Raw genomic sequence first — 13,585 nt, 5'->3', positions numbered from 1 at the left:
GTAATTAATAGACCTGATATTATATTATCCCCCAGCTTTCCCCCTTTTTCTGGCCCCTCCCCAGCGCTCTGGCACAAGCGGTGCTGATGGGCCCGATGCGAACAAAATATTTGCATAAACAGCGTTTCCGAATATTTTTACATGCATCGGGCCCATCTGCACCAAAAAAGACAATGCTCTGTGAGCTCCAGACTGATACATTGTACATAGCTAGTCCTGCTCTCAGCTGTATCCAGTGTATACAATGCTCTGTGAGCTCCAGAATGATACATTGTACATAGCTAGTCCTGCTCTCAGCTGTATCCAGTGTAGACAATGCTCTGTGAGCCCCAGACTGATACATTGTACATAGCTAGTCCTGCTCTCAGCTGTATCCAGTGTAGACAATGCTCTGTGAGCGCCAGACTGATACATTGTACATAGCTAGTCCTGCTCTCAGCTGTATCCAGTGTAGACAATGCTCTATGAGCTCCAGACTGATACATTGTACATAGCTAGTCCTGCTCTCAGCTGTACCCAGTGTAGACAATGCTCTGTGAGCTCCAGACTGATACATTGTACATAGCTAGTCCTGCTCTCAGCTGTATCCAGTGTAGACAATGCTCTGTGAGCTCCAGACTGATACATTGTACATAGCTAGTCCTGCTCTCAGCTGTATCCAGTGTAGACAATGCTCTGTGAGCGCCAGACTGATACATTGTACATAGCTAGTCCTGCTCTCAGCTGTATCCAGTGTAGACAATGCTCTATGAGCTCCAGACTGATACATTGTACATAGCTAGTCCTGCTCTCAGCTGTACCCAGTGTAGACAATGCTCTGTGAGCTCCAGACTGATACATTGTACATAGCTAGTCCTGCTCTCAGCTGTATCCAGTGTAGACAATGCTCTGTGAGCTCCAGACTGATACATTGTACATAGCTAGTCCTGCTCTCAGCTGTATATAGTGTAGACAATGCTCTGTGAGCTCCAGACTGATACATTGTACACAGCTAGTCCTGCTCTCAGCTGTATCCAGTGTAGACAATGCTCTGTGAGCTCCAGACTGACACATTGTACATAGCTAGTCCTGCTCTCAGCTGTATCCAGTGTAGACAATGCTCTGTGAGCTCCAGTTTGATACATTGTACATAACTACTCCTGTTCTCAGCTGTATCCAGTGTAAGCAATGCTCTGTGAGCTCTACAGACTGATACATTGTACATAACTAGTCCTGCTCTCAGCTGTATCCAGTGTAGACAATGCTCTGTGAGCTCCAGACTGATACATTGTACATAGCTAGTCCTGCTCTCAGCTGTATCCAGTGTAGACAATGCTCTGTGAGCTCCAGACTGATACATTGTACATAGCTAGTCCTGCTCTCAGCTGTATCCAGTGTAGACAATGCTCTGTGAGCTCCAGACTGATACATTGTACATAGCTAGTCCTGCTCTCAGCTGTATCCAGTGTAGACAATGCTCTGTGAGCTCCAGACTGATACATTGTACATAGCTAGCCCTGGTCTCAGCTGTATCCAGTGTAGACAATGCTCTGTGAGCTCCAGACTGATACATTGTACATAGCTAGTCCTGCTCCCAGCTGTATCCAGTGTAGACAATGCTCTGTGAGCTTCAGACTGATACATTGTACATAGCTAGTCCTGCTCTCAGCTGTATCCAGTGTACACAATGCTCTGTGAGCTCCAGACTGATACATTGTACATAGCTAGTCCTGCTCTCAGCTGTATCCAGTGTAGACAATGCTCTGTGAGCTCTACAGACTGATACATTGTACATAGCTAGTCCTGCTCTCAGCTGTATCCAGTGTAGACAATGCTCTGTGAGCTCCAGACTGATACATTGTACATAGCTAGTCCTGCTCTCAGCTGTACCCAGTGTAGACAATGCTCTGTGAGCTCCAGACTGATACATTGTACATAGCTAGTCTTGCTCTCAGCTGTATCCAGTGTAGACAATGCTCTGTGAGCTCCAGAATGATACATTGTACATAGCTAGTCCTGCTCTCAGCTGTATCCAGTGTAGACAATGCTCTGTGAGCTCTACAGACTGATACATTGTACATAGCTAGTCCTGCTCTGTATCCAGTGTAGACAATGCTCTGTGAGCTCTACAGACTGATACATTGTACATATTGCACACTATGATACTATAAGCATTGGGCGGCAGTATTATGTGGGCAGTGTCTGGCATTGTTATGTATGGATCACATGATGCTATTATGTCGGGCACTGCTGTAGTTGCCTTGTATGACATTGTCGGGAGCGTCTTTTATCCCCGATCAGTTGCAGTATGCTTTATTCCAAAAATGTTGTTAATATTTCAGTGATACCTATCACCCTGCTAGCAGACGCCAGACCACTTCACAGTACAAACCTCGACGTGATGGCCATTTCATGCGCATGTGCACTGCAACTGATCGGTGGGTGCCCTCAGCTTCCTATTTTTACTTATTGCTCGTAACTCTATGGTACTGTTATGGGGCAGTACATGGCAGCATTATATGGGACCTTACTATATAGCTCTGCTATCCATGAGCTGTATGATAACTGTCTCTGCACTGTATTGGGGTATATAGGCAGTGTATAGCAATTGTGTGTTTATTTTATGAGACTATTAGTTACAATCTGCAGTGGTACTAAAAGGTAATATATTAGGCTCTAGTATGGGTGTTACCTTATAGTACCAATACGTGATACCAGTATGGCACTGTTATGGGTCTCCTGTATGGCACTATCATGGTTCCCTGTATGACACTATCATGGGTTTCCTTCATGGCACTGTCATCGGTCTCCTGTATGGCACTGCTATGGGTCTCCTGTATGGCACTGCTATTGGTCTCCTGTATGGCACTGCTATGGGTCTCCTATTTGGCACTCTTATGATTTTTCTGTCTGGCACTGCTATGGGTCTCCTGTATGGCACTGTCATGGGTCTCCTGTATGGCACTGCTATGGGTCTCCTGTTTAGCACTATCATAGCTCTCCTGTATGCCACTGCTATGGGTCTCCTATATGGCACTCTCATGGGATTCCTGTATGGCACTATCATGGGTCTCCTGTAGGGCACTATCATGGTTTTCCTATATGGCACTGCTATGGGTCTCTTGTAGGGCCCTATCATGGGTCTCCTGTATGGCACTATCATGGGTCTCCTGTATGGCACTATTATGGGTCTCCTTTATGGCACTGCTATGGGTCTCCTGTATGGCACTGCTATGGGTCCCCTGTATGGCACTGCTATGGGTCTCCTGTATGGCACTGCTATGGGTCCCCTGTATAGAACTGCTATGGGTCTTCTGTATAGCACTGCTATGGGTCCCCTGTATAGAACTGCTATGGTTCTCCTGTATAGCACTGCTATGGGTCTCCTATACGGCACTGCTATGGGTCTCCTGTATGGCACTGCTATGGGTCTCCTGTATGGTACTGCTATGGGTCTACTGTATGGCACTGATATGGGTCCCCTGTATGGCACTGCTATGGGTCTCCTGTATGGTACTGCTATGGGTCCCCTGTATGGCACTGATATGGGTCCCCTGTATGGTACTGCTATGGGTCTCCTGTATGGCACTGCTATGGGTTTCCTGTATAGCACTGCTATGGGTCTCCTGTATGGCACTGCTATGGGTCTCCTGTATGGCACTGCTATGGGTCTCCTGTATGGTACTGCTATGGGTCCCCTATATGGCACTGATATGGGTCCCCTGTATGGCACTGCTATGGGTCTCCTGTACGGCACTGCTATAGTCTCCTGTATGGCACTGCTATGGGTCTCCTGTATGGCACTGCTATGGGTCCCCTGTATGGTACTGCTTTGGGTCTCCTATACGGCACTGCTATGGGTCTCCTGTATGGTACTGCTATGGGTCCCCTGTATGGTACTGCTATGGGTCTCCTGTATGGTACTGCTATGGGTCCCCTGTATGGCACTGCTATGGGTCTCCTATACGGCACTGCTATGGGTCTCCTGTATGGTACTGCTATGGGTCCCCTGTATGGTACTGCTATGGGTCTCCTATACGGCACTGTTATGGGTCTCCTGTATGGTACTGCTATGGGTCCCCTGTATGGTACTGCTATGGGTCCCCGTTATGGTACTGCTATGGGTCTCCTGTATGGCACTGCTATGGGTCTCCTATACGGCACTGCTATGGGTCTTCTGTATGGCACTGCTATGGGTCTCCTGTATGGTACTGATATGGGTCCCCTGTATGGTACTGCTATGGGTCTCCTGTATGGTACTGCTATGGGTCTCCTGTATGGCACTGCTATGGGTCTCCTGTATGGCACTGCTATGGGTCTCCTGTATGGCACTGCTATGGGTCTCCTATACGGCACTGCTATGGGTCTCCTGTATGGCACTGCTATGGGTCCCCTGTATAGCACTGCTATGGGTCTCCTGTATGGTACTGCTATGGGTCCCCTGTATGGCACTGCTATGGGTCTCCTATACGGCACTGCTATGGGTCTCCTGTATGGTACTGCTATGGGTCTCCTGTATGGTACTGCTATGGGTCTCCTATACGGCACTGCTATGGGTCTCCTGTATGGTACTGCTATGGGTCCCCTGTATGGCACTGCTATGGGTCTCCTGTATGGCACTGCTATGGGTCTCCTATACGGCACTGCTATGGGTCTCCTGTATGGCACTGCTATGGGTCTCCTGTATGGTACTGCTATGGGTCCCCTGTACGGTACTGCTATGGGTCTCCTGTATGGTACTGCTATGGGTCTCCTGTATGGCACTGCTATGGGTCTCCTGTATGGCACTGCTATGGGTCTCCTGTATGGCACTGCTATGAGTCTCCTATACGGCACTGCTATGGGTCTCCTATACGGCACTGCTATGGGTCTCCTGTATGGCACTGCTATGGGTCCCCTGTATGGCACTGCTATGGGTCTCCTGTATGGCACTGCTATGGGTCTCCTGTATGGCACTGCTATGGGTCCCCTGTATGGCACTGCTATGGGTCTCCTGTATAGCACTGCTATGGGTCCCCCGTATGGCACTGCTATGGGTCTCCTGTATGGCACTGCTATGGGTCTCCTGTATGGCAGTGCTATGGGTCCCCTGTATGGTACTGCTATGGGTTTCCTGTATGGTACTGCTATGGGTCTCCTGTATGGTAATGCTATGGGTCCCCTGTATAGCACTGCTATGGGTCTCCTGTATGGCACTGCTATGGGTCTCCTGTATGGTACTGCTATGGGTCTCCTGTATGGTACTGCTATGGGTCCCCTGTATGGTACTGCTATGGGTCTCCTGTATGGCACTGCTATGGGTCTCCTGTATGGTACTGCTATGGGTCTCCTGTATGGTACTGCTATGGGTCCCCTGTATGGTACTGCTATGGGTCCCCCGTATGGTATTGCTATGGGTCCCCCGTATGGCACTGCTATGGGTCCCCTGTATGGTACTGCTATGGGTCTCCTGTATGGTACTGCTATGGGTCTCCTATACGGCACTGCTATGGGTCTCCTATACGGCACTGCTATGGGTCTCCTGTATGGCACTGCTATGGGTCCCCTGTATGGTACTGCTATGGGTCCCCTGTATGGTACTGCTATGGGTCTCCTGTATGGCACTGCTATGGGTCTCCTATACGGCACTGCTATGGGTCTCCTGTATGGCACTGCTATGGGTCTCCTGTATGGCGCTGCTATGGGTCTCCTATACGGCACTGCTATGGGTCTCCTGTATGGTACTGCTATGGGTCTCCTGTATGGTACTGCTATGGGTCTCCTGTATGGCGCTGCTATGGGTCTCCTATACGGCACTGCTATGGGTCTCCTGTATGGTACTGCTATGGGTCCCCTGTATGGTACTGCTATGGGTCTCCTGTATGGTACTGCTATGGGTCTCCTGTATGGTACTGCTATGGGTCCCCTGTATGGCACTGCTATGGGTCTCCTATACGGCACTGCTATGGGTCTCCTGTATAGCACTGCTATGGGTCCCCTGTATGGTACTGCTATGGGTCTCCTGTATAGCACTGCTATGGGTCCCCTGTATGGCACTGCTATGGGTCCCCTGTAGGGCACTGCTATGGGTCTCCTATACGGCACTGCTATGGGTCTCCTGTATGGCACTGCTATGGGTCCCCCATATGGCACTGCTATGGGTCTCCTGTATGGTACTGCTATGGGTCCCCTGTATGGCACTGCTATGGGTCCCCTGTATAGCACTGCTATGGGTCCCCTGTATGGTACTGCTATGGGTCCCCTGTATGGCACTGCTATAGGTCTCCTATACGGCACTGCTATGGGTCTCCTGTATGGCACTGCTATGGGTCCTCTGTATGGTACTGCTATGGGTCCCCTGTATGGCACTGCTATGGGTCTCCTGTATGGCACTGCTATGGGTCTCCTGTATGGTACTGCTATGGGTCTCCTGTATGGTACTGCTATGGGTCCTCTGTATGGTACTGCTATGGGTCTCCTGTACGGCACTGCTATAGTCTCCTGTATGGCACTGCTATGGGTCTCCTGTATGGCACTGCTATGGGTCTCCTGTATAGCACTGCTATGGGTCCCCTGTATGGTACTGCTATGGGTCCCCCGTATGGCACTGCTATGGGTCCCCTGTATGGTACTGCTATGGGTCCCCCGTATGGCACTGCTATGGGTCTCCTGTATGGTACTGCTATGGGTCTCCTGTATGGTACTGCTATGGGTCCCCTGTATGGTACTGCTATGGGTCCCCTGTATGGCACTGCTATGGGTCTCCTGTATGGCACTGCTATGGGTCCCCTGTATGGTACTGCTATGGGTCTCCTGTATGGTACTGCTATAGTCTCCTGTATGGCACTGCTATGGGTCTCCTGTATGGCACTGCTATGGGTCTCCTGTATGGCACTGCTATGGGCCTCCTGTATGGTACTGCTATGGGTCTCCTGTATGGCACTGCTATGGGTCTCCTGTATGGTACTGCTATGGGTCTCCTGTATGGTACTGCTATGGGTCTCCTGTATGGCACTGCTATGGGTCCCCTGTATGGTACTGCTATGGGTCTCCTGTATGGTACTGCTATGGGTCTCCTGTATGGCACTGCTATGGGTCCCCTGTATGGTACTGCTATGGGTCTCCTGTATGGTACAGCTATGGGTCTCCTGTATGGCACTGCTATGGGTCCCCTGTATGGCACTGCTATGGGTCTCCTGTATGGTACTGCTATGGGTCCCCTGTATGGCACTGCTACGGGTCTCCTATACGGCACTGCTATGGGTCTCCTATACGGCACTGCTATGGGTCCCCTATATGGCACTGCTATGGGTCTCCTGTATGGCACTGCTATGGGTCTCCTGTATGGTACTGCTATGGGTCTCCTGTATGGTACTGCTATGGGTCCCCTGTATGGCACTGCTACGGGTCTCCTATACGGCACTGCTATGGGTCTCCTATACGGCACTGCTATGGGTCCCCTATATGGCACTGCTATGGGTCCCTTGTATGGCACTGCTATGGGTCCCCTGTATGGCACTGCTATGGGTCCCCTGTATGGCGCTGTCTGTGTGCTGTATGTTATAGATAGTATAGTATTAGTATAGATAGTATTATTCCCATCACCTTCTGCGACGTCCTCTCTGTTATCTGCCGCTCACATTCTGCAGTCTGGATTAGATTGTCAGCCCACGTGGTTCACATTGTCTCATCAGTAAAGCAGCCCCCTCCCCCCCCCCCCCCCCCCCGGCTCCTGACGCCCCCGGATAACCTTGCCGCCAGCGGTCAGGGCGGGGGGCGCTGCTTTCCGGTGACCCTGAGCCTTATCTTATGATTAGATTGCCAGCTCTTTGTACCAGGGACTCTGTGACCAATGGACAAACATGTTATTCAGCCAGAAATATTTCTCTCCATAGACTGTAACTACATAGATAGAAGATAGAGGAGGGGCCTGGCCTTGTAACAGCCACAATGTAGGACTACAAGTACCATCCATACCGGGGGGTGACACTAAAGGGGAACTCCACCCCACAATGTACCAGTATAAGGGGGTCCTGGGAGAAAGCCGGACCCTAATACAACTCCCAGCATGCTCTGGCATCTGCAGGCTATCCAGCTGTTGCAGTACTACAACTCCCAGCATGCTCTGGCATCTGCAGGCTATCCAGCTGTTGCAGTACTACAACTCCCAGCATGCCCTGACCAGTGTAGACCCTCTAGTTGTTGCATGACTAGGACTCCCAGCATGCATTGACTACAGGGCCTCTCTTGGTGTTGTAGTACTACAGCTACCAGCATGCTCTGACAGCTAGCTACAACTCCCAGGATGCCCTCCAGCTGTCGCAAAAGAAATACAATAAGAAAAATAATTACCGAGGATTACAAAAAATGGCTGCGTTCCTCTATAAACAGCGCCCCCCTTGTCCTCAGGTTGTGTGTGGTATTACAGCTCGGCTCTATTCACTTTAAAGGGTTAATCCGGGTAACAAAAACGATATTCTAAACCACCCCCCTTCCCAATGTCTAATATACGGTATAACCTTCTTGGACTCTTTCCCTGTTTTTTTCCTCATTTCTTTCCGCTTTGGAAATGTAAAATCTTCTACTCTGGGTCCTCTCTGACTACGCTCAGCTCCCTCCCCCCCCCCCCTTCTAGATACAGGACATGTGATCTCCTCTCTGCGGGCCGGGTTAGCTGTCTATTGACTTGGTAACCCAACCCCCAGGAGACATTGTCTGCATCATCTCCATGCACCTGTGCTGCTTCCATATGTCCCTGAGCCTAGGTCTCTGTAATATGAAAAGTTATAGTTCTATCTCTGCTTACTCTCAGTGAATGCATAAGTATGGTTCTAGCTCTGCTTGTTGTCAGTGAATGCAGCTGTATAGTTCTATCTCTGCTTGCTGTCAGTGAATGAAGCTGTATAGTTCTATCTCTGCTTGCTGTCAGTGAATGCAGGCATATGTACCTGTCTTTGTGCCAAAGCTGTGTATAGTGTAAGTGTTATGGATGTTCTTAGAGTCTGGATGAAACTAGAATGATTTCATTCACAGTCAGCAAGCAGAGATGTAAACCTACACTACACCCCCTGGTAAACAGATGGCTGTTATGAAGCATATAGCTACACCATGTGCCCCTCAGCTCTGCTACACCATGTGCACATCGGCTCTGCTACACCATGTGCACATTAGCTCTGCTACACCATGTGCCCCTCAGCTCTGCTACACCACGTGTCCCTAAGCTCTGTTACACCATGTGCCCCTCAGCTCTGCTACACGATGCGCACGTCAGCTCTGCTAAACCATGTGCACGTCAGCTCTGCTACACCATGTGCCCCAAAGCTCTGCCTCACCATGTGCATGTCAGCTCTGCTACACCATGTGCCCCTCAGCTCTGCTACACCATGTGCACGTCAGCTCTGCTACACCATGCGCACGTCGGCTCTGCTATACCATGTGCACGTTAGCTCTGCTACACCATGTGCCCCTCAGCTCTACTACACCACGTGCCCCTCAACTCTGCTACACCATGTGCCCCTCAGCTCTGCTACACCATGCGCACGTCAGCTCTGCTAAACCATGTGCACGTCAGCTCTGCTACACCATGTGCCCCAAAGCTCTGCTACACCATGTGCATGTCAGCTCTGCTACACCATGTGCCCCTCAGCTCTGCTACACCATGTGCACGTCAGCTCTGCTACACCATGTGCCCCAAAGCTCTGCTACACCATGTGCACGTCAGCTCTGCTACACCATGTGCCCAAAAGCTCTGCTACACCATGTGCACGTCAGCTCTGCTACACCATGTGCCCCTCAGCTCTGCTACACCATGTGCCCCTCAGCTCTGCTACACCATGTGCACGTCAGCTCTGCTACACCATGTGCAAGTCAGCTCTGCTACACATGTGCTCCAAAGCTCTGCTACACAATGTACGCGTTAGCTCTGCCACACCATGTGCACATCAGCTCTGCCACACCATGTGCACGTCAGCTCTGCTACACCATGTGCCCCTCAGCTCTGCTACACCATGTGCGCGTTAGCTCTGCTACACCATGTGCATGTCAGCTCTGCTACACCATGTGCAAGTCAGCTCTGCTACACCATGTGCCCCTCAGCTCTGCTACACCATGTGCGCGTTAGCTCTGCTACACCATGTGCTCGTCAGCTCTGCTACACCATGTGCCCCTCAGCTCTGCTACACCATGTGCCCCTCAGCTCTGCTACACCATGTGCCCCTCAGCTCTGCTACACCATGTGCCCCTCAGCTCTGCTACACCATGTGCAAGTGAGCTCTGCTACAAAATGTGCCCCTCAGCTCTGCTACACCATGTGCCCCAAAGCTCTGCTACACCATGTGTGCGTTAGTTCTGCCACACCATGTGCACGTCAGCTCTGCTACACCATGTGCACATCAGCTCTGCTACACCATGTGCAAGTCAGCTCTGCTACACCATGTGCCCCTCAGCTCTGCTACACCATGTGCCCCTCAGCTCTGCTACACCATGCGCACGTCAGCTCTGCTACACCATGTGCCCCTCAGCTCTGCTACACCATGTGCCCCCTCAGCTCTGCTACACCATGTGCCCCTCAGCTCTGCTACACCATCAGCTAGTATGGAATATATATTAAGGTGATGTGATGTAAAATCAGAGATAATACAGTCCTGTGTTACTGTGCAATAGTAATGAGAGCAGGGGGAGAGAGGAAAGCTAAGGGGGCAAGTACGCCAACGGACCAATCAGGATGATGCATGATGGGAAATGTAGTGTCTTATCTTGGTTATAGATTTTTAGCTTTTAGAAAAACTTGTAACTCAGGAATGGCGGCAGCTAGAAGGACAGGAGACAGAATACTCAGGGGGACTTAGTGAGGAAGACTGGCTAGCATGTCATTTTTACACTCCTAGGTGGAGAACCCCTTTAAGAACCTTGAGAGAACTCCCTGAATCTTTGGGGTTTATTGGGGTCTTGCAGTACTGCACTCTCACCACTAGATGCCGCCAGAGCTCCACCCTCCCTCATCGCTGTCACTGATCGGCTCCTTGCACCATTTACAAGGTGAATTATAGTGGAAAGATCCCCGGCTGGATTTATGTTACAGTCATTTGGCCGAGAATCCGCACAGATTGCACAATCCGGGGACAGGTTTATTAATGGGACAAATAGAAGTAGAAAACACAAGGAGAGAAACAAGCGGGGGCGCTCTCTGATGTTTATTAGGATGGACGTTTATCTGCCAGATTCCAACATGTCTAAAGTGTGTGGGGGTCTCGTATAATATCCGGGGAAATACTGGGGGGGGTCTCCTATAATATCCGGGGAAATACTGGGGGGGGGGCTCCTATAATATCCGGGGAAATACCTGGGGGGGGGGGCTCCTATAATATCCGGGGAAATACCTGGGGGGGGGGGCTCCTATAATATCCGGGGAAATACTGGGGGGGGGGGCTCCTATAATATCCGGGGAAATACCTGGGGGGGGGGGCTTCTATAATATCCGGGGAAATACTGGGGGGGGGGCTCCTATAATATCCGGGGAAATACCTGGGGGGGGCTTCTATAATATCCGGGGAAATACTGGGGGGGGGGGGCTCCTATAATATCCGGGGAAATACTGGGGGCTCCTATAATATCCGGGGAAATACTGGGGGGGGGTCTCCTATAATATCCGGGGAAATACTGGGGGGGGGCTTCTATAATATCCGGGGAAATACTGGGGGGGGGCTCCTATAATATCCGGGGAAATACTGGGGGGGGGGGGCTCCTATAATATCCGGGGAAATACTGGGGGGGGGTCTCGTATAATATCCGGGGAAATACTGGGGGGGGGGGGGGCTCCTATAATATCCGGGGAAATACTGGGGGGGGGTCTCGTATAATATCCGGGGAAATACTGGGGGGGGGGCTCCTATAATATCCAGGGAAATACTGGGGGGGGCTTCTATAATATCCGGGGAAATACTGGGGGGGGGGGTCTCCTATAATATCCGGGGAAATACTGGGGGGGGGCTTCTATAATATCCGGGGAAATACTGGGGGGGAGCTCCTATAATATCCGGGGAAATACTGGGAAATACTGGGGGGGGGGGCTTCTATAATATCCGGGGAAATACTGGGGGGGGGCTCCTATAATATCCGGGGAAATACTGGGAAATACTGGGGGGGGGGGGGCTTCTATAATATCCGGGGAAATACTGGGAAATACTGGGGGGGGCTTCTATAATATTCAGGGAAATACTGGGGGGGGGCTCCTATAATATCCAGGGAAATACTGGGGGGGGGGGGCTCCTATAATATCCGGGGAAATACTGGGGGGGGGCTTCTATAATATCCGGGGAAATACTGGGGGGGGGCTCCTATAATATCCGGGGAAATACTGGAAATACTGGGGGGGGGGGGGCTTCTATAATATCCGGGGAAATACTGGGGGGGGGCTCCTATAATATCCGGGGAAATACTGGGAAATACTGGGGGGGGGGGGGCTTCTATAATATCCGGGGAAATACTGGGAAATACTGGGGGGGGCTTCTATAATATTCAGGGAAATACTGGGGGGGGGCTCCTATAATATTCAGGGAAATACTGGGGGGGGGGCTCCTATAATATCCAGGGAAATACTGGGGGGGGGGCTCCTATAATATCCAGGGAAATACTGGGGGGGGGGCTCCTATAATATCCAGGGAAATACTGGGGGGGGGCTCCTATAATATCCGGGGAAATACTGGGGGGGGCTCCTATAATATCCAGGGAAATACTGGGGGGGGGGGGGGCTCCTATAATATCCGGGGAAATACTGGGGGGGGGGCTTCTATAATATCCAGGGAAATACTGGGGGGGGGGGGGCTCCTATAATATCCGGGGAAATACTGGGGGGGGGGCTTCTATAATATCCGGGGAAATACTGGGGGGGGGGGGCTCCTATAATATCCGGGGAAATACTGGGGGGGGGGGGGCTCCTATAATATCCAGGGAAATACTGGGGGGGGGGGCTCCTATAATATCCAGGGAATACTGGGGGGGGGGGGCTTCTATAATATCCGGGGAAATACTGGGGGGGGGTCTCCTATAATATCCGGGGAAATACTGGGGGGGGGTCTCGTATAATATCCGGGGAAATACTGGGGGGGGGGCTCCTATAATATCCGGGGAAATACTGGGGGGGGGGGGCTCCTATAATATCAGGGAAATACTGGGGGGGGGGGGCTCCTATAATATCCAGGGAAATACTGGGGGGGGGGGCTCCTATAATATCCAGGGAAATACTGGGGGGGGGGGCTCCTATAATATCCAGGGAAATACTGGGGGGGGGGGGCTCCTATAATATCCAGGGAAATACTGGGGGGGGGGGGCTTCTATAATATCCGGGGAAATACTGGGGGGGGGTCTCGTATAATATCCGGGGAAATACTGGGGGGGGGGGCTCCTATAATATCCGGGGAAATACTGGGGGGGGGGGGCTCCTATAAAATCCAGGGAAATACGGGGGGGGGGGGGGGCTCCTATAATATCCGGGGAAATACTGGGGGGGGGGGGCTCCTATAATATCCAGGGAAATACTGGGGGGGGGGGGGCTCCTATAATATCCAGGGAAATACTGGGGGGGGGGCTCCTATAATATCCAGGGAAATACTGGGGGGGGGGCTCCTAT

The sequence above is a fragment of the Dendropsophus ebraccatus genome, chromosome 4 (genome assembly GCF_027789765.1).
Source record: "Dendropsophus ebraccatus isolate aDenEbr1 chromosome 4, aDenEbr1.pat, whole genome shotgun sequence".
Classification (NCBI taxonomy): Eukaryota; Metazoa; Chordata; class Amphibia; order Anura; family Hylidae; genus Dendropsophus; species Dendropsophus ebraccatus.
This window is presented reverse-complemented; position numbering follows the sequence as displayed.